At 42.2% G+C, this 25,958-nt stretch overlaps 1 protein-coding gene across 8 annotated transcripts in view; it reads left to right on the top strand.

The window, feature by feature from the left end:
- Positions 1-25,958, top strand: part of khk (ketohexokinase) — a 275,763-nt gene that overhangs the window by 204,003 nt on the left and 45,802 nt on the right. The gene's annotated exons all lie outside the window — the stretch shown is intronic.

Below are 25,958 nucleotides of genomic sequence, written 5' to 3'. Positions count from 1 at the left end.
TTTACCAACACTTTTCAAGCCCAGTTATTCTGTTTTGATTTCTATTGTGACTATGCTCTGTGTAAGTATGTTTGACAGGTGACAAGATGGAATATTGTGATTTAGGTCTTCACTAATTATGTTTTATGAGACTTCTTTGACACCATATAGGCCAATGGTTAGAAGGATAATACTTTTAAATAGAAATTATTAAGTTTGTGAAGACAAAGCTTGCTATTTGGGAATAGGAAACAAAATACATGGTAGGCACAGAAATTCAAAGCATAATAAAAAAAAACTTAGCATCAAGGTCACCATTGTCCAGACACAAGTTGTTTTCCTCATCAGAGACATATTCAAGGTACTTGCAGAAGGGGACAAAAAGTTGGTGACGGAATGGTAGTTGAAAAGGCAAAGGGTGGGATGATAGCTGAAGGACGGAGAGAAAGTGCCTAAGAACAATTGCCATTATAATTTCTGCAATCACACCGAACTGAAAAGGATATTGATGGGCATAAGAACATAAGAAACAAGAACATGGACAGACCATGTATAGCCAATCAATCCTGCACTACCTTCCAAAAAGATCATGGCTGATCCTGTGTTTCAATCCATTCTACTCTGGTCCCCTGTCCATGGATTTACAGATACCACAAATCAGACCGTATTGACTTCAGTGTTGATATTCAGTGTTGGTGCATCCACAGCACTCAAGGGTAAAGAATTCCATAGAACATGAACCATTTTAGAGAAGAAATTTCTCACTGCAGTCATAAATCATCAGTCCCTCAATCATCATCGAGTACCCTTGATGCAGGTTTCCCACTGATGGAAAACATCTCGGTTTCTGCTCTGTCAAGTCTGATCGTAATCTTAACCACTCCCAATGTAATCTTTCGGAGTGCTGCTCCTTCATCAGGGGAAAAGTAAAATTGTGATTGCAAGTGAACCTGTTGGACTATAACTTGGTGTCCTGTGACTTCTAACTTTATTGGACATGTGTTCTTGAGGCCTGGCAAGTGTACACAATAGCCGGCAAGCCTATGAATCTAGTGCAGTGCAGATTCAGGCCTAGTATTTACATTTAGCTTGAAGCAGCAGTCGCCATTATGCAAGGATGGACACAGTAAAACAGGTGAACTGCAAGAATACTGCGGAAATCTGCTGACGTCAAAACTTCAACATGGGAGAAAGGTTCTGGACTGGCGAGCACTGAGCACCTCACCATTACTGGTAAACCTGTTCTTGTCTTATAGATTTAGAGCGGTAGAAACATTGTTACAGATAACTTTTTCAGAAGCTTAGTGATGGAGTAGGAAGTTCGAAAAATATGTCTAATAATTCTAGTCAAGGCATTAGTTGTAAACTTGAGACGTCAGGAGAGGCCAGCTGAATGAAATGTGTGACTTGTCACATGTCAGGAGTCCTGGATGCGGTCAGATGCCTTTTAAATGTTGTAATTATACTCGCCTCCACGACTTCCTCCTCCTCCTCCCTATAAGCACATCACTGTCTGCATGAAATAGTTACCCATCAGATCCTTTTTAAATCTTTCCCCTTTCACCAGAAATCTTTGTCCTCAAGTTTTGGATTCACCCATTCTTGGAAAAAAATCCTTGGCAATTCAGCCTATCCAAGCTCTTCATGTTTTTATTCACCTCTATAAGATCACCCAGCCCATTCAGCTTCCCCTGATAACTGTAACCCTCCAGTCACGGCAACATGCTTGTAAATGTTTTCTGCACCCTCTTGAGTTTAACAACATTCTTCTGACTGAAGTGCAACTAGAACTGGATGCAGTATTCTAAAAATGGCCTTGCCAACATCCTATACAGCCACACCATTCCATCATACCTCCTAAACTCAGTGTTCTGACCAAAGAAGGTAAGCAGGTCAGACACCACCTTCGCTGCTCTGTCTACCTGTGACTCCAGTTTCAAGCGACTACGCACCTGCACCCCTAGGTCTCCTAGTTGGACAACACTCACGAAGGCCCTGCCATGAATTGGATAAGTCCTGCCCTGGTTTGCCGTACCAAAACTTTCATTTATTTAAATTAAAATTGGGCTGACAATCCTCAACCCATTGGCACATATGAACAATAAAGAAATGTCTAAACGGTGAAGTTGGAGAGCTCTGAGATTCAAAGAAATTTGGGTGTCCGAGTGCACAAATTGCAGAAGTTTAATCTGTAGGTAGTAATCAGGAAAGCTAGTAGTGTCATGTTTTATTCTGAGTAGAATTGAATGCAAGAGTAGGAAGGTTATACTTCAGTTATACAGGACGTTGTTAAGACTGCATATGGAGTGTTGTGCATAGTACCGGTCATCGAACTTACATTACTGTGTTGCAAGCAGAGTAGGGTTATTAGACTAATACTTCGAATAAGCAGATTGCTTTGGGAGAAGAATCAAGGCTGGCTATGTCTGTATCTTGCAGAGCTTAAAAGAGTCGGTGATTACTTTATTGAAGTACGTAGGATCTTGAGGGGACTTGACCTGGCATTAGATGGAAAAGATTTTTTCTCTAGCTGCAGAATCTAGAATTAAGGATCATTATTTAAAAATATGGGATTGCTCATTTAAAGCAGAGTTGAGGATTTCTTTTCCTCTCAGAGGGTGACCACTTCTGATTTATGTTTGAGACAGCAGACCCACCAACACAGAATTAGAATCCATTTGGGCCACTTTTTCTCCAGAGGTAAATACAGAAGCAAACTAACTGGTTGTAATCAAAACCTATGACCCGAACGGTCATAATTTCCAAAACAGTAACATTCTTTTGTAGAATTAATGATGACACAGAATTATCAAAGTAAATGAATAAGTTATAACAGTCATAAATAGCATTAAAAGTATTCAACTCACTGATAAGAAAAAAAGAGAAAAATCTTCCTACAACTTATCCAAACCACTGGCTGCTTTACATTTTACTTAAAACCTGGAAAAAGTTCTCCATGCAGGCATCTCTCACATTTACATTCAGAAGAAGTGCATTGTATAATTTGCACTTGGATCAATGCCGGAGGACTGGTGGACAGCCAGCGTGGTAATTTTATTCAAGAACTGAGCAGGGAATCAAACAGAAAGCTCCAGGCCAGTCATTCTAACCTCAGGTGGCAAGAACCTATTGGAAGAAATTCTGAGGGACAGAATCAATCTACATTTGGACAGACTTCACCTGATGAAGGAGCCGCGTTCTTAAAGCTTGTAATTTCAAATAAACCTGGTGCCATGTGACTTCTGATGTTGCATTTGGAGAGGCAGGGATTAACCAAGAGCAGTAAGCATGTTTTTGTTACATGATTACATTTTTTGAGGACCTGACCAGGTGCGCAGATGAGGGCAATGTTTTTGGTACAGTTTTCTTGAACCTCTGCAAAGATTTTGATAAGATCCTGCATGGAAGATTAATAGCAAAGGTTAGAGCCCATGGAATCCAAGGAAATTTGGCAAATTGCATTCTTTCTTGGTTCAAAGATCCCTGCCATTTTAGTTTAAACCCTCTCCAATCACACAATCTCAATTCCAGTGTTGTCCAGGTGCAGCCTATCCAGCTTGTACTGGTCCCACCTTCTCTAGAATCATGTCCCACAAATTTGAAAACCTTCCACTTTGTCCAACGTATCTTCATCCATGTAATCATCTGATAAATCCTGCTACTTCTACTCTGACTACCTTTGAGGCCTACTTTTTAATTTGCATTCTAACTCCCTATATCCAGCTTTTAGACCTCATTCCATTTTCTTACCAACCTTTTTGGTACTGATGTGTATCCCGATAACTGTCTACCCTTCCACTCCAGAATGTCCACTCTGGCAGGGTAGCCACTCTGTGGAAACCTTGACCATAGCACCCAGAAGGTAATATGTCATCCTAGAGTCTTGCTTGTAGCCACAGTAATGGCTCTCTATTCCCTTACAATCGACCACCTCACCAAATATGACGGCATTCACGCATTGGGAATGCAGAGATGTAGACTGACAACACAGGCAGTTGGCAATGGAGACAGATAAACAATACACTGAATTGAAAACAGAGTGAGACATAGAGACAACACAGTCATGGATACAATAGGATTTACTACGAGTGGAAGAAGGCTTTATTACACTGTTACAGTGTAGATGGATAGGGTTTATTACTGATGTAACATAATGAAATAAAGCCACAATGAAATTATACCAGTAATAATCCCAATCAATCTACATTCTAATAGTGTAGTGTAACAAAGCTGTTACACCAGTAATTTACCTTATTAATCTACACCATAACATAGTTTCATACAGCTCTAAGAAACCAGTAATAAACCCTTTAGACACTAATACCATGAAATAAAGCTCTGTAAAAACAGCAATAAACAATCAAAACTCTTAACACCATGTAGTAAAGTTCTGTTACATCAGTTATAAATCCGATCAACCTGCCCTCTAACACACCTCTGTTAACACTATTAAAAAACCATAACAATCTACACTCTAAGGCAGTGTAACAAAGCTCTGTTACATGGGTAATAAAATCAATTAATTGACACTGTAAAACAGTGTAATAAAGCTCTATTACACCAGTAAGAAACCGTACCAATCTACAGTTGAACAGTGTAATAAAGGTTGGTTGGCTCGCCCAGCTGGTTCATTGTTCGGCAGACGTTTTGTTACTATGCTGGGTAACATCACCAGTGCAGCCTCCAATGAAGCATCGGTGTGTTTTCCCGTCTGGTTTTTAAACTCCGGAGTCCGTTGAGCTGAATTGCCTCACTTCCAGTTTTCCTAGGTAGTGGAGTGTATATGGGATCGAGTTCTATGTGTTTATTAATGGCTTTCTTCGTGGAGTGCCAGACATCTAGGAATTCCTGTGCCTGTCTCTTTTTAGCTTGTCACAGGACTTTGGTGTTGTCCCAGTCGAATTGGTGGTTCTTCTTATCTACGTGGATTGAGATGAGTGAGTATTGATCGTGTGTTTGTATAGCCAGTTGGTGGTGTCCATGTACCCTTGTCGTTAATTTCCTTCCTGTTTGTCCAATGTAGTGTTTCCCACAGTCTCTGCAGGGGTTCTTATAGATGACATTGATCCTGTCCATGGCAGGGACTGGGTCTTTAGTTCAGGTGAGCAGTTTTTGTAGGGTTGATGTATGATTGTGTACCACTCTGATGCCCAGCAGTCATAGGAGTCTTGTGGTTAGTTCCGATGTGTTCCTGATGTAGGGTAGTGTGATGCTTGTGTCGGGGCGTGTAGTATCTTCCTGATGTTGTTCATGTAGGCATCTTCTGACCCAGTTTTTTGGATACCCATTATCCTTGAAAACCTGGGAGAGACATTCTTCTTCCTCTTGGCATAGTTCTGTGTTGCTGCAGTGTGTTGTTGCTCGTTTAAACAGTGTTTGCATGCAGCTTCATTCGTGTGTATTGGGACTGTTACTGTTGAAGTTCAGTACTTGGTCTGTGTGTGTGTGGCTTTTCTGTATACTTTCGTTTGGAGTTCCCCATTTTTCTTGCGCTCTACCGTGATGTCCAGGAATGGGAGCTGTTTGTTCTTCTCCTTCTCTGTGGTGAATTTTATTCCAGTGTGGGTGTTGTTTATTAGTGCTTGTGTTTTCTCTAGTTTGGTCTGTTTAATGATGATAAAGGTGTCGTCAACATAGCGTATCCATAGTTTTGGTTGGATTAGTGGAAAGGCTGCCCCTTCTAGTCTTAGCATCACTGCCTTTGCTATGAGTCCGAAGATAGGTGATCCCATGGGTTTCCCGTTGATTTGTTCGTATGTTTGGTCATTGAAGGTGAAGTGGGTGGTGAGGCATAGGTCCAGTAGTTTGAGCATGTTGTCTGGTGTCCATGTAGGAAGTAGAGTTGTTCGCAGGTTGCGTTCTCTCGTTTGGTGTAGTTTTCCCATTTTCGTGCCAATTTGAGCATGTGAGACCCATAGGTCTCGAAGGTTTTGGAGTAGATTTGTGGCTGTTGAGGTTGGTTGGCTCACCAGCTGGTTTGTTGTTCTGCAGATATTTCGTTACCATGCTGGGTAACATCAGTGCAGCTTCTGATGAAACATTGGTGTGTTTTCCAACCAACCTCAACACCCACAATCCGAGCTACAAATCTACCCCTAAACCTTAGTGTAATAAAGCTCCATTACATCACTCATGAAACCTATCAATCTGCATTCTATCACACTGTAACAAAGCTGTGCTGCACCAATAATAATTCCCAACAATCCACACTCTAACCGTGTAATACAGCTGTTACACCAGTAACAATCCCTTTCAATCTAAAGTCCAACACAGTGTAATAAATCTCTTTATCATGTAATAAACACCATAACAGTGTTGTAACACTCTATAACCAAAGTCATGAAACCTATCTGCATGCTAACACAGTAAAGCTGTTAGACCAGTAAAAAAAACCTGATTAAGCTATACTCACATAGTGTTTAAAACTCTTACACCAGCAATAAATCCAAAAAGTTGACTGCATGACATAATCTAATAAAGTTCTGTTGTTATGTCAGTCATAGGATACCACTGTGTAATAAAGCTCTCTTACACCAGTAATAAACCCAAATAATCTACTGCGTGACACGGTGTAATAAAGCTCTGCTATATCAGTCTACGCGCGAATAGAATGCAATCAGCTGTTAGACCACTAATAATCACTATCAATCTACACTTTAATACAGCATAATAATGCTGTTATACCAGTAGTACGCCCTATCAATCTATGACCTAACAAGGGCAATAAAGCTTTGTTACACCAGAAATAAACCCTATCATTGTACAGCCTAACAATGTGTGATACAGGTCTGTACACCAGTAGCAATCGACATTCTAACACGGTGTAATAAAGCTTTCACAGCAGTAGTATATTTTAACAAACTACACTCTAACGTAGCCTAATAAGGTAAATTACTTACATAATGGGAGCTTCATTAACCTACACTAATTGTAACAAAGCTCTGTTCCACCAGTAATAAACCTTAACAATCTGCACTGTAACAGTGTTATACACCTCTGCTATACCATATCAATCTACACTCTAACACAGTGCAATAAATCTCTGTCACACAAGTAGTATATGGGGCAGCATGGCGGCTCAGTGGTTAGCACTGCAGCCTCACAGCGCCAGGGACCCGGGCTTGATTCCAGCCTCGGGCGACTATCTGTGTGGAGTTTGCACGTTCTCCCCGTGTCTGCGTGGGTTTCCTCCGGGTGCTCCAGTTTCCTCCCACAGTTCAAAGATGTGCAGGCTAGGTGGATTGGCCATGCTAAATTGCCCGTAGTGTTCAGGAGTGTGTGTGTCATAGCGGGGTGGGTCTGGGTGGGATTCTTCAAGGGGCGGTGTGGACTTGTTGGGCCGAAGGGCCTGTTTTCACACTGTAGGTAACCTAATTTAATCTAGTCTAATATACTTTATCAATCTACACTGACAGAGCTTTATCACCATGTTACATCTGTAATCGTCACTACCAGCCCACTCTAAAACAATAAAATGCTGCACTGTTACACCAGTAATAATCCCAATCAATCTACGTTCTAACACAGTGTAATACACCTCTGTTACACCAATAGCTCACCTAATTAATCTGCACTTGAACAGTCTAATGAAGCTCTGTTGCATCAATTATAAACCATTTCAATGTACACTTTAACAGTCTAATACACCTCTGTAAGACTAATAAGCTCTATGAATCCACACTAACATGCTGTAATAAGGCTGTTATTTCACTAATAAATCCTATCGACCTACACTCTAACATAGTGCAATAAAGCTATGTTACACTAGTAATAAACCCTAACAATCTAAAGTCAAACATCATGTAAAGATCTATTGCACCAGTAACAAAACACTATCATTCTACACACTAACAATGAAAAAAGCTATGTCACACCAGTAATAATTCTGATCAATCTACACTCTAACAGTGTAATAATGCTATGTTACATCAGTGATAAACCCTATCAATCTACCCACAGCACAGGGCAATAATGCTCTGTTACACCAGTTACAAACCCAAACTGTAACAAAGTGTGACAAAGCTCAGTTACATGAGTAAGAAACCCAATCAATCTACATTTGAATACAGGGTAATAAAGTTCTTACATCACGATGCTGATTCAAGTAAAACACTTATTCCAGTGAGAGGAACCACATTGGAACATCAAAATTCGACATTCTCTGAACATTGTAAAATTTGATGCTGATTACAGTAAACTGCTTATTTCTCAGAGATAAGCTAGTTGCAGAAATCAAATTCTCACAGTCAACAAATATCCTACAATCAGATTTTGATTGAAGTATAATGCTCACTTCAGTGAGAAAATATCACATTCACCAAATGTCTTAAAATGTGATGCTGATTGCAAGTAAAATGCTTATGTCAGTGAGATAAGTCTTTTGGTAAACATCGAATTTTGATGTTGCAAATTGCTGTTCTCAATGAAATCAGCATTTTAGTTCAACCTGCATCTAATTTTCAACTGCTTGTTAAATGTGAGATTTTGATGTTCCAATGCGTTTTTCTCATTGAAATAAGTGTGTTGCTGTAATAAGCTTAAGATTGGAAGATATTTATTGACTGTGAGAGTTGGATGTTGTAATTTGCTTATCTCATGGAAATAATCATTTCCCTGCCATCAGCATCAGGTTTTCAGACATTTGTTGAATGTGAGATTTTGATCTTCAGATGTGCTTATCTCACTGAAATAAGCCTTTTAATACAATCACCGTCAGACTTTAGGATGTTTGGTAACTGGTAGATTTTGAAGCCTCAGTGTGCTTATCTCACTGAAAGAGGCATTTTACAGCAATCAGTATAAAGTCTTATCACTTTTGGCGAATGACAAATTTTGATGTTGCAATGTTCTCATTTCACTGAAATTAGCATTTCAGACCAATGTGTATCTAATTTTCAGCTGTTTGTTGAATTTCAGATTTTGAAACCCCAATGTGCTTATCTCACAGAAATTAGCATTTTACTGTAATGAACGTCTAACTTTTGGACCTTCAGTGACCATGAGATTTTGATATTCAGGAGACCTTATCTTACTGAAATAAGTGTTTACTGTAATTGCTGTCAGATTTTAACATGTTTAGTGATTGTGAGATTTAATGTTCCAACATGCTTATCTCACTGAAGTTAAGTGTTTTACTGTAATCAGCATCAGATTTTAAGATGTTTAGTCACTGTGAAATTTTGATGTTACAATGTGCCTATCTCCTGGGAATAAGCATTTTACTGTGATTAGTGTCAGACTTTAGCACATTTAGCGGCTGTGAGATTTTGATGATCCAATGTGCTTATCACCTGGAAATAAGCATTTTAAAACAATCAGCATCATTTCTTAAGTCTTTTGGTCAATGTCAAATTTTGATGTTGCAAATGTACTCACCTCAGTGAAAGCAGCATTTTACTACAATGTGCATCTAATTTTCAGCCGTTTACTGAATGTGAGATTCTGATGTTCCAGTGTGCTTATCGCATGGAAATAAGCATTTTATTGAATTCAGCGTAAGATTTTCAGATGTTTAGTGACTGTGAAATTTTGGTATTCAGATGTGCTTAACTCGCTGAAATAAGCATTTTAGTACAATCAGCATTGAATTTGAAGACATTTGCTGAATGTGAGATTTTGATGTTCAGATGTTTTTAACTCATGAAATGAGCATTTTAGTACAAGTTGCATCTGACTTATGATGTTTGTTGAATGAGATTTTGATCTTGAAATGTACATATCTCATGATTATACACATTTTACTGCAATCAGTGTCAGATTTTAAAATATTTAGTGACTGTGAGATTTTCATGTTCCAATGCACTAATCTAACTGAAATAAGCATGTTGCTGTATGCAGCATCAAATTTTAAGATGTTTATTGAGTGTAAGATTTTGATGTTTCATTGTGTTTCATCTTTTAGAAATAATTATAAGCCATTTGTTGAATGTGAGATTTTAATGTTCAGATGTTCTTAGCTCACAAAATAAGCAATTTAGTACAACATGCGGATAATTTTCAGACGTTCGGTGATGGTGGGATTTTGAACTTCCAATGTGCTTATCTTGGAGAAAAAAGCATTTTAATGCAATCAGCATCAGCATTTCAGATGTTTGTTGAAAGTGAGATTTTGATGTTCAGACATCCTTAACTCACTGAAATAAACTTTTAAGTACAATCACCATGAGGTTTTAGGATGTTTGGTGACTGTTAGATTTTGACGCGCCAATGTGCTTATCTCACAGACAGAAGCATTTTTAAGCTTTTATTCTTAAGACTTTTCAGTGAATGTTGAATGTTGATACTGCGAAGTGCTCATCTCAATGAAATCAGCATTTTAGCACAACCTGTATCGAATCTTCAGCTGTTTGTTAAACATGAGATTTGACATTCAAATGCACTTACCTCACTGAAATAAGCGAGTTACTGTAATAAGCATCAGATTTGAAGATATTTAATGACTGTGAGATTTTGATGTTCCAATTTGCTTATCTCATAGAAAGCAATCAGTGTTTTAGTACAGCCTGCATGAGATTTTAGAATGTTTGGTGAGTGGTAGACTTTTGTGCACTAATGTGCTTATTGCACAAAAATAAGCATTTTAAAGCTATCAGCATGAATGCTTAAGACTTTCAGTGAACGTTGAATTTTAATGTTGCAAAGTGCTCATCTCACTGAAATCAGGATTTTAGCACAACCTCCACCTAACTTTCAGCTGTTTGTTAAAGGTGAGCTTTTGACGTTCCAATGCACTTACCTCACTGAAATAAGTGCGTTACTGTAATAAGTATCAGATTTGAAGATATTTAATGACTGTGAGAGTTTGATGTTGCAATGTGCTTATCTCATGGAATTAAGCATTTCAGGGGAACTTAGCTGCTTGGATACAGAATTGGCTGGCCAACAGAAGACAGCGAGTGGTAGTAGAAGGAAAATATTCTGCCTGGAAGTCAGTGGTGAGTGGAGTTCCACAGGGCTCTGTCCTTGGGCCTCTACTGTTTGTAATTTTTATTAATGACTTGGACGAGGGAATTGAAGGATGGGTCAGCAAGTTTGCAGACGACACAAAGGTCGGAGGTGTCGTTGACAGTGTAGAGGGCTGTTGTAGGCTGCAGCGGGACATTGACAGGATGCAGAGATGGGCTGAGAGGTGGCAGATGGAGTTCAACCTGGATAAATGCGAGGTGATGCATTTTGGAAGGTCGAATTTGAAAGCTGAGTACAGGATTAAGGATAGGATTCTTGGCAGCGTGGAGGAACAGAGGGATCTTGGTGTGCAGATACATAGATCCCTTAAAATGGCCACCCAAGTGGACAGGGTTGTTAAGAAAGCATATGGTGTTTTGGCTTTCATTAACAGGGGGATTGAGTTTAAGAGTCGTGAGATCTTGTTGCAGCTCTATAAAACTTTGGTTAGACCGCACTTGGAATACTGCGTCCAGTTCTGGTCGCCCTATTATAGGAAAGATGTGGATGCTTTGGAGAGGGTTCAGAGGAGGTTTACCAGGATGCTGCCTGGACTGGAGGGCTTATCTTATGAAGAGAGGTTGACTGAGCTCGGTCTCTTTTCATTGGAGAAAAGGAGGAGGAGAGGGGACCTAATTGAGGTATACAAGATAATGAGAGGCATAGATAGAGTTGATAGCCAGAGACTATTTCCCAGGGCAGAAATGGCTAGCACGAGGGGTCATAGTTTTAAGCTGGTTGGTGGAAAGTATAGAGGGGATGTCAGAGGCAGGTTCTTTACGCAGAGAGTTGTGAGAGCATGGAATGCGTTGCCAGCAGCAGTTGTGGAAGCAAGGTCATTGGGGTCATTTAAGAGACTGCTGGACATGTATATGGTCACAGAAATTTGAGGGTGCATACATGAGGATCAATGGTCGGCACAACATTGTGGGCTGAAGGGCCTGTTCTGTGCTGTACTGTTCTATGTTCTATGTTTGTCGAATGTGAGATATTCAGTGTGTATATTCACAGGAATAAGCATTTTAGTACAACCACCATTAGATACTATCTCTGAAACAGTTTTAGCCCTTCCAACTATCTCTGAAACAATTTTAACCCCATTGCGTAGCCTCTTCTAAGGATGCCTACCTTGAAGAAGTTACTCTCCTCCCTCCTGAAAAACCTGTGAATCTCCATCCCTGCCTCTTTGACATGTCTCCTCTCCACCTATCTTCTCCTCTATCCATCTTCTATCCGCCTTCCCCTCTCTCCCTATTTATTTCAGAACCCCCTTCCCCTTCCCCTCCCCCATTTCTGAAGAGGGGCCTACGCCCGAAACATCAACCTTCCTGCTCCTCTGATGCTGCTTGGCCTGCTATGTTCATCCAGCTCTACACCTTGTTATCTCAGATTCTCCAGCATCTGCAGTTCCTACTATCTCTCAAATTTTAAGATGTTTGTTGAATGTGAGATTTTGATGTTCAGATCTTCTTCACCAGCAAATAAGGTTTTAGTACAAAGTGCGTCTAATTTTCAGATGTTTGTTGAATGTGAGATTTTGATCTTCAAACATGCTTATCTCAAGGATGTAAGCACTTTAGTGTAATCAGTGTCAGATTTTAAGATGTTTAGTGACTGTGAGATTTTGATGTTCCAATGTGCTTACGTCATCGAAATAACCATTTTAAAGCAATCAGCATCAATTCTTAAGACTTTCAATGAATGTTGAATTTTGATATTGCAAAGTGCTCATCTCACTGAAATCAGCATTTTACTACGACTTGTAATCTAATTTTATAGTGTTTGTTGAATGTGAGATTTTGATGTTCTCATGTCTCATCTGATGGAAATAAGAATTTTAAAGCAATCAGCATCAATTCTTAAGTCCCTTCCTTGAATTTTGATGTTCCAATGTGCTTATCACATGGAAATAAACATTTCACAGCAATCTCCGTCAGATTTTCACACATTTGCTGAAGGTGAGATTTTGATGTTCAGATGTCCTAATCTCACTGAAATAAGCACTGTAGTAGAATTCAACATCAATTTTAGGATGTTTGGTAAATGTTCCAATATGCACATCTCACTGAAATAGCCATTTCACTACAATCAGTATCAGATTTTCAGACATTTGTGGAATCTCACTGAAATAAGTGAGTTACTGTAATAAGTATCAGATTTGAAGATATTTAATGACTGAGATTTTGATGTTCCAAGGTGTTTATCTCACAGAAATAAGCATTTCACTGCAATCAGCGTCATATTTTCAGATGTTCATGGAATGTGACGTTATGATGTTCGGATGTGCTTATTTTGTTGAAATAAGCTATTTAGTACAATCAACATGAGATGTTAGGATGTTGGTGACTGGTGGATATTGATGCCCAAATGTGCTTATGTCACAGAAATACACATTTTAAAGCAATCAGCATCAATTCTTAAGGCTTTCAGTAAATGTTGAATTTTAATGTTGCAAAGTGCTCGCCTCACTGATATCAGCATTTTAATACAACCTGCATCTACATTTCAACTTTTAGTTGAATGTGAGATTTCGATGTCCTAATGTCCTCATCTCATGAAAATAAGCATTTTAGAGCAATCAGCATTCAAGTGTTAAGTGTTTCAGTGAATCTCGAATTTTGTTGTTCCAAAGTGCTCATCTCATTGAAATCAGCACTTTAGTACAAACTGCGTCAATCAGTATCAATTCTTAAGTGTTTCAATGAATGTCAAATTTTGATGTTGCAATGTGCTCATCTCATTCAAACCAGCATTTTAATGCAACCTGCGTCTAAGTTTTAGCTGTCTCCTGAACGTGAGATTTGGAAGTTCGGATGTGCTTATCTCATTCAAATAAGCATTTTTCCATAATCAGTGTCAGAATTCACGAGGTTTAGTGATTGTTAGAGTTTGATGTTCTAAGTGCTTTACTGCAATCAGAGTCCCTACCCCTGCAACCGCAGGAAGTGCTACACTTATGCCCACACCTCCTCCCTCACCCCTATCCCAGGCCCCAAGATGACATTCCACATTAAGCAGAGGTTCACCTGCACATCTGCCAATGTGGTATACTGCATCCACTGTACCCGGTGTGGCTTCCTCTACATTGGGGAAACCAAGCGGAGGCTTGGGGACCGCTTTGCAGAACACCTCCGCTCAGTTCGCAACAAACAACTGCACCTCCCAGTCGCAAACCATTTCCACTCCCCCTCCCAATCTTTAGATGACATGTCCATCATGGGCCTCCTGCAGTGCCACAATGATGCCACCCGAAGGTTGCAGGAACAGCAACTCATATTCCGCCTGGGAACCCTGCAGCCTAATGGTATCAATGTGGACTTCACCAGCTTCAAAATCTCCCCTTCCCCCACCGCATCCCTAAACCAGCCCAGTTCGTCCCCTCCCCCCACTGCACCACACAACCAGCCCAGCTCTTCCTCCCCACCCACTGCATCCCAAAACCAGTCCAACCTGTCTCTGCCTCCCTAACCTGTTCTTCCTCTCGCTCTTCCCTTCCTCCCACCCCAAGCCGCACCCCCATCTACCTACTAACCTCATCCCACCTCCTTGACCTGTCCGTCTTCCCTGGACTGACCTATCCCCTCCCTACCTATACTCTCTCCACTTATCTTTTTTTCTCTCCATCTTCAGTCCGCCTCCCCCTCTCTCCCTATTTATTCCAGAACCCTCGCCCCATCCCCCTCTCTGATGAAGGGTCTAGGCCCGAAACGTCAGCTTTTGTGCTCCTGAGATGCTGCTTGGCCTGCTGTGTTCATCCAGCCTCACATTTTATTATATGAGATTCTGAGATGTTTGTTGTGTGTGGTTTTGGCATCCTAATGGGCATACCTCACATATTAGTAAGCAATTTAGTACACATTTGGTGAATGTGATGTTTTAATGTGCTTATCTCACTAAATTAAGCATTTTAATGCGAACAATATCAAATGTTGAAGGTATTTGGGGCTTGTCAAACTTGGATGTTGCAATGTGCTCATGGAAATGAGCAAATCTTTTCTACATCAGCCAATCAGCTGCCACACTCAGCTACCCTATCCTGGGTAACGCTTTCACGCGAATACAGAGAGCATCATGCCCAAATTTGCCTTTCCTTTGCTTTGCCTTCCCGTGAATGCAAAGGTGCTTTGCTGAAGTCCATTTTCAGGATGCAGTGACTGCACTGATGCAGATATTTTGAAGGTCAGCTCATCAGCATCCTTGCTGTTCTCCCCTCTTCCAGGCACTCGACTGAATGGAAGAAGTGACTGGACTGATGCAAATCTTCCTGACATGAGCCAATCAGCATCACCACTCTGTTTCCCTTTTACAGGTACTCGCCTTCACAAGAACACAAAGTGTGTCTTACTAAAGTCCACCTTGCAAATATTCTCTATGTTAGCCCATCAGCATCATTGCAATGCTAACTTCTTCAAGCTATGCGATTTCATGACAAAAGAGCTGGTGCCTTACCTAAGTCCAGCTGCTGGAAGAAGTCACTCCACTGATGTAACCCCACATGAGCAAACCAGGATCACTACTCAGCTACATTCTTCCAGGTGCTCACCTTGATGTGAGCATGAAGAGTGCCCTCCAAACTCCACCCCCTAAAATTTTCACTTGCATCTTCAATGGCCATGAAAGCGAATGGTTCTTCCCTATTAATGACATCATCCTCATTAATTCTCTCTCCATATGAGAACTCACAATGCTAAAGATATCCAGAATCATAACCAGCCACAGATAACCAGAAACACCCCTGATTTGAGCAGAAACCACATATTAAGGCATTTGGTTCAGGAGGAATACATATTGCTGGGAAAGCCTCCTCTTCCTCTTGCTCAGCAGCCAATTCTGGATGCTCTTCTGCCATTTTCTTCTTTTCTTTGAGTCTTTCTTGCTTTTCTCTCTTTTTGATCCTTTATCTTCTGCCTCCGCTCAATTTCTGCGTTTCTCCACACATACCCATCAGCACCAATTGTAATAAGTTCCCCTTTGTCCAGTACAAATTGACTTATAGGTCCTCGGTGACATGGCTTGCCATCCCTCCTGCTTAGTTCCACTTTGATAAGACCTCCATCCTGCAACAATATATTACCCCATTCACAGCTAGACACAACATTTCCATCTGGCAACTCTACATAAATGTCAGTTATCTATATCAGCCAAGCTGCATCACCACTCTGCTTGCCTCTTCCACATATACCAAAGTCCACCTTCTGGAAAAAGTGGCTACACTGATGGAAACGTTCTCCACGTGAGCCAATCTGTGTCACTACTTAGCTACACACGAGGAATACCCTCCAAAACTCCACCACCTGGAAGCAGCGACTACAAAGATACAAATCTTCCCCACATCGCCCAGTCAGCATCACCAATCTACTACCTCATCTCCACCCAAACATGAACACAAAGGGTGTCTTGCCGAAGTCTTTACAAAGCCATGACTGCACTTTGGCAAACCTGGCCCACAACAAGCAATCGGCATCACGATGATGTTGCCATCTTTCAGGTACTGGCTTTCACATGAGCATGGAGGGTATCTTCCCAAACTCCACCTTCTGGAAACGACAACTGCACTGATGCAAATCTTCCCCTTGTCAACCAATCTGGATCCCTGCTTTGCTAGCATTTTCTGAGTACTCACCTTAACGTGAAAACAAGGAGTGTTTTGCTGAAGTCTGCCCTCAGGATGAAGCAACTGTACAGATGCAAACCTTTTTCTACATCTCCTAATCAGTTACCCTATTCTGCTGCACTCTTCTGGGTACATGCCTTTACATGAATACAGAGGGTGTTGGGCACAAATTCTCCTTGTGGAAGCAGTGACTTGCCTTCACGTGAACGAAGATGATGTCTTGCAGAAGTCCACCTTCAGGAAGCACTGACGCAAATACGCCTAACATCAGCCCACCAGCATCATCGCTCAGCTACTCTCTTCCAAGTAGTTGACTTCAAATGAACAGGGAGGGTGGCTTGCTAAACTCCACTTCGTGGAGGAAGTGACTGCATTGACACAAATCTTCCCAAAGTCAACCAATCAGCATCTCTGCTCTGCAACCATCTTCTGAGTCCACCCCTTAACATAAACACTTGCCAAAGTCCACTTTGAGGAAGCGGTGATGCAACCATTCCCAACATTAGCCCTTCAGCATCACCATTCTGCCACTCTCCTACAGGTACTTAACTGCACGTCAAAAGGGCTGGTGCGATGACAGATTCCACCTCTGGGAAACGGTTAATGCGCTGATTCCTTCCGTCCATCCATCACAGTAATACTTCACTGTTCCTTGTACTGGTTTTCACGTGAACACAGAGGATGCCATTCCCAGACCCCACCATCTAGAAGCAGTGACTGCACAGATGCAAATTTTCCTTACATCAACCAATCAGTGCCACCACTTGACTACCATTTTCAGGGTACTCACCATAGCATGAACACAAAGGGTGTCCTACTGAAGTCTACTTTCAGAAAGCAGTGACTTCACTGATGCAAATATTCCTAACATCACTCCATTAACTTCACCTCATGAAAGAAGTGATTGCACTGATGCAAATCTTCCTCCCCATCAAAATCAACATAACGACAATGCTGAGATAACAAGGTGTAGAGCTGGATGAACACAGCAGGCCAAGCAGCACTGGAGGAGCAGCAAGGCTGACGTTTATGGCCTCGACCCTTCTTCAGAAAATTAGGCCTGAAACATCAGCACATTTCTGAAGAAGGGTCTAGGCCCAAAACGTCAGCCTTGCTGCTTCTCTGATGTTGCTTGGCCTGCTGTGTTCATCCAGCTGTACAACTTGTTTTTTTAGATTCTCCAGCATGTGCAGTTCCTGCTATCTCAGATTTTAAGACGTTTGGTGACTGTGAGATTTTGATGATCAAATGTGCTTATCTTAAGAAAAGGAGTGTTTTTTTTCACTCAGCATCAGATTTTGATGAAGTTTGGTGTGTGTGAATTTTTAATGTTCTAATTTGCTTACCTCGTGGAAATAAGCTTTTTCGTACAACTGCATCAAATATTAAGTCATTTGGTAATTGTCCAATTTGAATGTTGCAATGTGCTTCTCATGGAATCCCTACATTGTGGAAACAGGCCATTTGGCCCCACAAGTTCACACCACCCCTCCAAAGTGCCTCCCAGCCAGGTCCATTCCCTCACCCTTGCATTTCCCATTGTCTAACCAAGCTCACCTAAACACCCTTGGGTTCTATGGGCAATTTAGCATGGCCAATCCACCAAACCTGTAAATCATTGGGCTGTGGGAGGAAACCAGAGAATGTGCAAACTCCACACAGTCACTCGAGGCTGGAACTGAACCTGGGTCCATGCACTGTGAGGTAGCAGTGCTAACCACTGAGTTACTGGGCCGCCCATGTGCTTACTCCATGGAAATAAAAAAAATTAGTACAACCTGTAACAAATCTTAAGACATTTTATGACTGTGAGATTTTGATCTTCGAATGTGTTTATCTCACTGAAACAAGCATTTCAGTATAATAATTGTTCAGCGACGGGAGTAGGGAGAGAGCACAAGGGGATTCAATGGGAGGGTGAGCTTTTCAGTTTAAAAGATTTCCCTCGTAAGTCTGCGGCCGCCGTTTGTTCAGCGGTGGGAGTTGAGAGAGGGCGAGGGGATTGCTTGGAAGATGAGCTTTTCAGTTTAAAAGACTTACCTCCCAAGTCTGCAGCCTCCGTTTATTTGGCAGTGGGAGTCGGAGGAGAGTGTGAGGGGCCTGCTGGGAAGATGAACTTTTCATTTTGTACGACTTACTTCGTGAGTATGCGACCTCCATTAGTTCAGCGGTGGGAGTCGGGAGAAAGCGCGAGGTGAAGGTGAGCTTTTCAGTTTAAAAGACTCAGCTCGTGAGTCTGTGGCCTCCATTTGTTCAGCGGGCTGAGTCGGGAGAGAACGCAAGAGGACTGCTGGGAAGGTGAGATTTTCATTGCGACAGACTTGGTCTGCGGCCTCCGTTTGTTCAGCGGCGGGAGTCAGGAGAGAGCGCGAATGGATTGCTGGGAAGGTAAAATCATATATTCTGACAGTGGCTAAACGCGAAGCACCGCACGTGAAGTGTCTCGCACCAACCTCCTCCTCTAACCCAAAAAAAGCCTCTGTCTGGAGCGTCAATAAGCACAACGATTTCGTCTGGTTTGGGAGAGAGCATAAGGGGACTGCTGGAAACGTAAGCGGCGACGATAATAACTTGCATTAGTGCTTTGGGATCTTCACTTTTGCCGACGGAGCAGGAGGAGACCGGGAGCGAGTGCACAAGTGTGGTGTCTCACACCCATCCACCTCCTCAAACCTAAGAACAAAAGAGAAAGTAAGTTATTCTCTACTTTTTACAAATCTTTCGGGGAAGTTTAAATTGAGAGGGGATAGCAGTCAAGGCAGTGCAATGTTCCTCCTGCGGGATGTGGCAGGTAAAATTCAACTGCAGTGACTCTGCTGACTTCACCTGTGGGAAATGCACCCAGCTCCAGCTCCTCAAAGACCGCGTCAGGGAACTGGAGCTGAATGAACAGATCATTCGGGAGGCTTAGGTGGTGATAGAAACGAGCTACAGGGATACAGAGTGAAGGCAGTTGGGTGACAGTAAGAGAAGGGGGAAAAAACACAGTGCAGGAGTTCCCTGTGATAGTTTCCTTCGACAATAAGTATACTGTTTTGGATACTATTGTGGGGTGGGAACCTACCAGAGGTAAGCCAAAGAGACTGGGTCTCTGGTACAGGGTCTGGCTCTGTAGCTCAGAAGGGAAGGGGGGTAGAAGAGGAGAGCAATTGTAGTGGGGTGTTCAATAGTTAGAGGCACAGGCAGTTCTGTGAATGTGAACAAGATGAATGGATGGTATGTTGCCTCCCAGGTGCTCGGGTCCGTGACATCTCAGATTGTGTCTTCAAGATCCTTAAGTGGGGAGGGTGAGCAACCAGCAGTCATGGTACACATTGGCATTGGTAGAAAAAGGAGTGTGAATGTGAAAAACGAGTACAGGGAGTTAGATTGAAAGCTGAAGTCCAGGACAAACAGGGCCATTAACTCTGGATTACTACCAATGCCACGTGATAATGAGGTAAGACATAGGGAGAGAGTGCAGCTAAACACTTGGCTACAAGGCTGGTGTAGGAGGGAGAGCTTCCACTATGTGGATAATTGGAGCACATTGAGGAACGTGGGACCTGTACAGTAAGGACGGTTGCACCTGAACCAGAAGGGCACAAATATCCTGGAAGAGAGATTTGCTCGTGCTATACAGACTGGTTTAAACTAGATTGGCAGGGGGTGGGGAACCGGATTTGTAATTCAGAGCATGAGGTATTCAGCCTTTCAAAAGACACCACAGGGAGTGAGGTGATTTATAAAGAAATGCAGTCGACGGAGCATAATTCTGGACACAGGGATGGTTTGAACTGTATACATTTCAATGCTGTAAGTATCAGAAATAAGGCGGATGAACTTAGAGCATAGGTCGGTACTTGGAACTGCGATGTTGTGGCCATTACAGAAACTTCGGTAACTCAGGGACAGGAATGGTTGTTGGAAGTTCCGGGATTTAGATGTTTTAAAAGAAATAGGGAGGGTGGTAAAAGAGGTGGGGGAGGGGCATTGCTAGTCAGGGCTGGTATTGCAGCTACTGAGAAGCAGTTCAAGAATGATATGTCTACAGAGTCAGTTTAGATTGAGGTCAAGAACAAGAAAGGAGCAGTCACTTTGGTTTTTTACAGAACCCTTAATAGTTTCAGAGAAGTAGAGGAGCGAATTGTGAGGCAGATACTGGAAAGGTGCAGAAGTTACAGGGTTGTAGTCATGGGTGACTTCAACTTTCCAAATATTTATTGGAAATTTGGTGCAGGGTCTGGCTCTGTAGCTCAGAAGGGAAGCGGGTAGAAGAGGAGAGCAATTGTAGTGGGGTATTCAGTAGTTAGAGGCACGGGCAGTTCTGAATGTGAACGAGATGAATGGATGGTATGTTGCCTCCCAGGTGCTAGGGTCTGTGACATCTCAGATTGTGTCTTCAAGATCCTTAAGTCAGGAGGGTGAGCAACCAGCAGTCATGGTACATATCAGTATCAATGGCATAGGTAGAAATAGGAGTGAGAATGTGAAAAACGAGTTAGTTGAGATGGAGCGTATTTTGTCCAGCGCGTTCAGGAAGGATTCCTGACACAGAATGTAGATAGACCAACATGAGGAGAGGCCACTTTGGATTTGGTGCTTGGCAATGACCTGGGCCAAGTGTTAGACCTGTTGGTAGAAGAGCATTTTGGTGGTAGCGAACATAACTCTTGTTACTGTTACAACAATCATTCAAAAGGATAAGTACATACAGCAGGGTGAGGTTTATAATTGGAGGAAGGGTAGTTATAATTCTGTTAGGCAAGATCTGGGTAACAACAAATGGGAACAGAGCACTACAGAAACATGGAGATTGTTTAAGAAACGCATACTGCGTGTGCTCGACATGTTTGTCCCTAGCAGGCAGGGAAGATGTAGTCGAGTGCAGGAGCCTTGGTTCTCGAGAGGTTAAACGACTAGTTAAGAGGAAGAAGGATGTTTATGTAAGGTTTAGGAACAAGGATCGTAAGAGGTTCTGGAGAGATACAAGTTAGCCAGGAAGGAGCTGAAGAAAGGGCTTAGGAGAGCTAAAAGGGGACATGAGAAAACCTTGGCGGATAAGATCAAGGAAAACCCCAAGGCTTTTTACACGTACGTAAGGAATAACAGAATGACCAGAGAAAGGTTGGGCCGAGCAAGGATTGTAAAGGGAATTTGCACACGGTCCCTAAAGAGATAGGAAAGGTCCTTAATGAATACTTTTCTTCGGTATTCACAACTGAGGGGGACCTAGTTGGAGGGGAGGACAGTGTGAAACAGGCTGGTAGACTAGAGGAGGTGAATGTTAAGTGAGGAAGATGTACTAGGAATTTTGAGGAACTTGAAGATAGTTAAGTCCCCTGGGCCTGATGGGATTTATCCAATGATTCTATGGGAAGTGAGGGAAAAGATTGCAGGGCCTTTGGCGATGATCTTTTCATCCTCCCAGGTATAGTCCCAAAAGATTGGAGAGTGGCAAACATCATTCCCTTGTTCAAAAAAGGGAATAGGGATAATTGCGGAAATTACAGGCCAGTTAGTCTTATTTCACTGGTGGGCAAATTATTGTAAGGACTCTGAGGATAGGATTTATGATCACTTTGACAGACACAGTTTGATTTCATGATAAGTCAACATGGATTTGTGAGGCATAGATCACGCCTCACAAACCTTATTGAATTCTTTGAAGAGATAACCAAACATGTGGATGAAGGTTGAACAGTGGGTGTAATAAGGCGTTTGATAAGGCTCGCCATGGTAGGCTCATGCAGAAAGTAAGGAGGCATGAGATAGGGAGAAATGTGGCAGATTTGATTCAGAATTTGCTGACCCTGAGAAGACAAAGGCTGGTAGTGGATGGAAAATATTCAACATGGTGCTCAGTTATGAGTGGTGTACCACACGGATCTGTTCTGGGTCCTCTTCTATTTGTGATTTATGTAAATGATTTGGATGTAGGAGTGGAAGGGTGGATTAGTAAGTTCGCGGATGATACGAAGCTAGGTCGAGTTGTGGATAGTGCAACGGGCTGTTCTAGGTTATAAACGGACATTGATAGAATGCAGAGCTAGGCTGAGAAGTGGCAGATTAAGTTTAGCCCTGAAAAGCGTGAGGTGATTCATTTTGGAAGTACAAACTTGAAGGCAGAATACAGGGTTAACGGAAAGATTCTTGGCAGTATGGAGGAGCAGAAGGATCTTGGGGTTCATGTCCACAGTTCCTTCAAAGCTGCCACCCAGGTGGATAGAGTTATTAAGAAGCCATATGGCATGTTAGCTTCCATTAATAGAGGGGTTGCGTTCAAGAGCTGTGAAGTTATGCTCCAGCTGTACAAAAGCCTGGTTCAGCCACATCTGGAGTATTGTCAACTAGAAAAACACCCATTTATCCCCTCTCTTTGCTTTTTGTTAGTTTACCAATCTTCTATCCAGGTTCATACATTACCGGTAACACCATGCATCTTTATCTTTGCAGCAGCTTTTTGAATGCCTTCTCGAAATCCAGATACACAGTTGTCCACTGCAACCATAATGTCCTTAAAGAATTCCAGTGAATTTGTTAAACATGACCTCCCTTTCCTGAACCCATCTTGTGTATGCACAATGGGCCAATTTCTGTGCAGATTTCTTGTTATTTCTTCCTTGACTACAGATTCAAGAATTTTCCCCACTGTGGAAGTTAAGCTAATGGGCCTATAGTTTTCCACCTCATGTCTACCTCCTTTCTTAAACAGTGGTGTCGCATTTGCTGTTTTCCATCTGTCAGAACTGCCCCAGAGTTCACTGACTTTTGGTATAATTACCACGAGCACATCTGCTATTTCCCCTGCCATCCCTTTCAGTGTCCTGGGAGGTACTTCATCAGGACCAGGTTTGTCTAGCTTTAGCTCCATTACCTTGCCCAACAGTACCTCTTTAGTAATAATGATAATTTCTAGGTCCTCACTTGTCATTAGCTTACTTGCCATCAATTATTGTCATGTTATTTGTGTCTCCTACTGTGAAGACCGACACGAAATTTGTTGTTGGAGTTACTCCCCACTTGCCTGGTTAAGTGTATTCTATCACATTCCTGACTTGCGCCCTGAAGGTTGTGAACAGGCTTTCAAGAGCCAGGAGGTGAGTTACTTGTCACAAGCTTTCGAGAAGATTTTTAGGTTGGGTTGTGGATGAGGTTGTAGATACATTCGCCTGAGCCGGTGGAGCTGGTTGCAAACACTTTGTCACCCAGCTACGTAACATCATCAGTGTGCTTGAGATGAAGCGTCAGTGTTCTGTCCTATTTGTTACTTATATGCTTCTGTTTGCTGCGGTGGTTGGAATTCCTTCATGTTTTGGTTCTCAGTTGTTTGTACACAGGATCTAATTCAATGTGTATACCAGGTCTCCAGGAATTCCCTAGTGTGTCTCTGTTTGGCTTGTGCGATTATCGATCTGTTGTCCCAGTCGAATTTGTGTCCCTTGTTGTCCATGTGCAGTGAGACAAGTGAGAATTGATCACATTTCTTGGTGGCTACTTGGTGTTCATGTATCCGTCAATCAATTTGTCAATCAATCCATCCATCTATTTTCTTCCAATTTGGCCTATGTAGTTTTTCTCATGGTCCTTGCATGCTATTTTGTATATTAACCCAGTTTTGCTGGTTTTGGGTATGGAAACCTTTCCTTTCATCAGTAGCTGTCGTAGTGTGGTTGTTGGTTTGTGGGCTGCTCTGATACCTAGGGGTCTGAGCAGTCTTGTGGTCATCTCTGAAATGTCCTTGATGTATGGGAGAGTGATAAGTCCTTCTGGTCTTGTTGTGTCTCTCTCAGAGATAACAGTGGATTGTTCTCTTCAGGTATCCATTTCTTTTGAAGACTCCATGTAAGTGCTCCCATTCTGCATTGCATAGTTCCGGGTTGTGGCTCATTTTAAGTAGTGTCCTGATGCAGCTCCGTTTGTGGGTGTGGGGCTGTTTGCTCGAGTAATTGAGTATTTGGTCCGCATGTGTGGTCTTTCTATATACTAGTCTGGAGATCCCCATTGTTTTTGCATTATGTCTAGGAAGGGTAGGTGGTTTATGCTCAACAACCTCCCTATGACATGTGGAGCAAATCTTACTTGCCACTTGTTAGCCCTAGCCTGGATATCTCAGGAGTTGTGAATGGTGCCGAACATTTTGCCAATATTTGCACACATCCCCACTTCTAGCCTTATGTTGGAGGGAAGGTCATTGATGAAGCAGCTGTCGATGGTTGAACAGTACTCTGAGGAACTCCTGCTGAGATATCCTGGAGTTGAGGTGACTGACCTCCAACAACCATGGTCACCTTCCTATGCGTTGGTATGACTGCAACCACTGGAGAGTTTTCCCCTAGATTCCCACTGATTCCAGTTTTGCCAGGGCTCCTTGATGCCACACTCTCTGAAGTAGCCTTGATGTCAATGGCTGTCTTTCTTACCTTGCCTCTGGAATTCGGTTCTTTTTTACATGTTCAAACCAAAGCTAGAATGAGGTCCGGAGCTGAGTGATCCAGGTGAAACCCAGACCTGGGCATAGTGAGCAGGTGCTGCTTGATATTACCATTGATGACACATTTCATCATTTTACTGATGATTGAGAGCGGACAGTAATTGGCCAGGTTGGATTTATCCTGCTTTTTATGTACAAAACATACCTGGGCAATTTTCCACATTGTCAGATAGATGCCAGTGTTGCAACTGTATTGGACCAGCTTGGCTTAGGGAAGCATCAAGTTCTGGAGGACAAGCCTTCAGTACTATTACCACAATGTAGTTGGCACCCGTGGCCTTTACAGTATTCAGTTTTGCCAACCATTTCTTCATATATGTTTTAAATTGAATTGACTGAAAGCCGGTATCTGTGATGCTGGGGACCACTGGAGGAAGCCAAGATAGATCATCCACAGCATTTCTGGCTGAAGATTGCTGCAAAAGCCTTTGCCTTATCATTTGCACTGATGTGCTTGGCTCTACCATCATTGAAGATACTTGTGGATCATCTTACTCCAGTGAGTTGTTTAGTTGTCGACCCCCCATTTATGTCTGGACGTGGCAGGTCAGCAAAACTTAGATGTGATCTGTTGATTAGGGCCTTGCTTGGCTTTGTCTATCCCTTGCTGCCTATGCTGTTTGACATGCAAGTAGTCCTTTTTGGTAGCTTCACGGGGTTGATACCTCATTTTCAAGTATGTCTTGTTCTGCTCCTGGCATGCCCTCCCTACAGTCTCCATTGAACCAGGGTTGATGACCTGGGTTGACGTAATGGTTGAGTGAGGGATATGCCGTACCATGAGGTTACAGATTGTGCTGCAGTTGATGGCCCACAGTGCCCCATGGGTGCCCAGTCTTGAGTTGCTAGACATATAGGATCTAGCTCCAGACTCAGTCTAGCAGCTATGTCCTTTAAAATCTAACCAGCTGAATCAGTAGTGTTGTTGCCAAACCACTCTTGACAGTC

This window comes from Stegostoma tigrinum, chromosome 6, assembly GCF_030684315.1.
Source record: "Stegostoma tigrinum isolate sSteTig4 chromosome 6, sSteTig4.hap1, whole genome shotgun sequence".
Classification (NCBI taxonomy): Eukaryota; Metazoa; Chordata; class Chondrichthyes; order Orectolobiformes; family Stegostomatidae; genus Stegostoma; species Stegostoma tigrinum.
The sequence above is the reverse complement of the archived record's forward strand: the minus strand, read 5'-3'. Positions and strand labels throughout refer to the sequence as shown.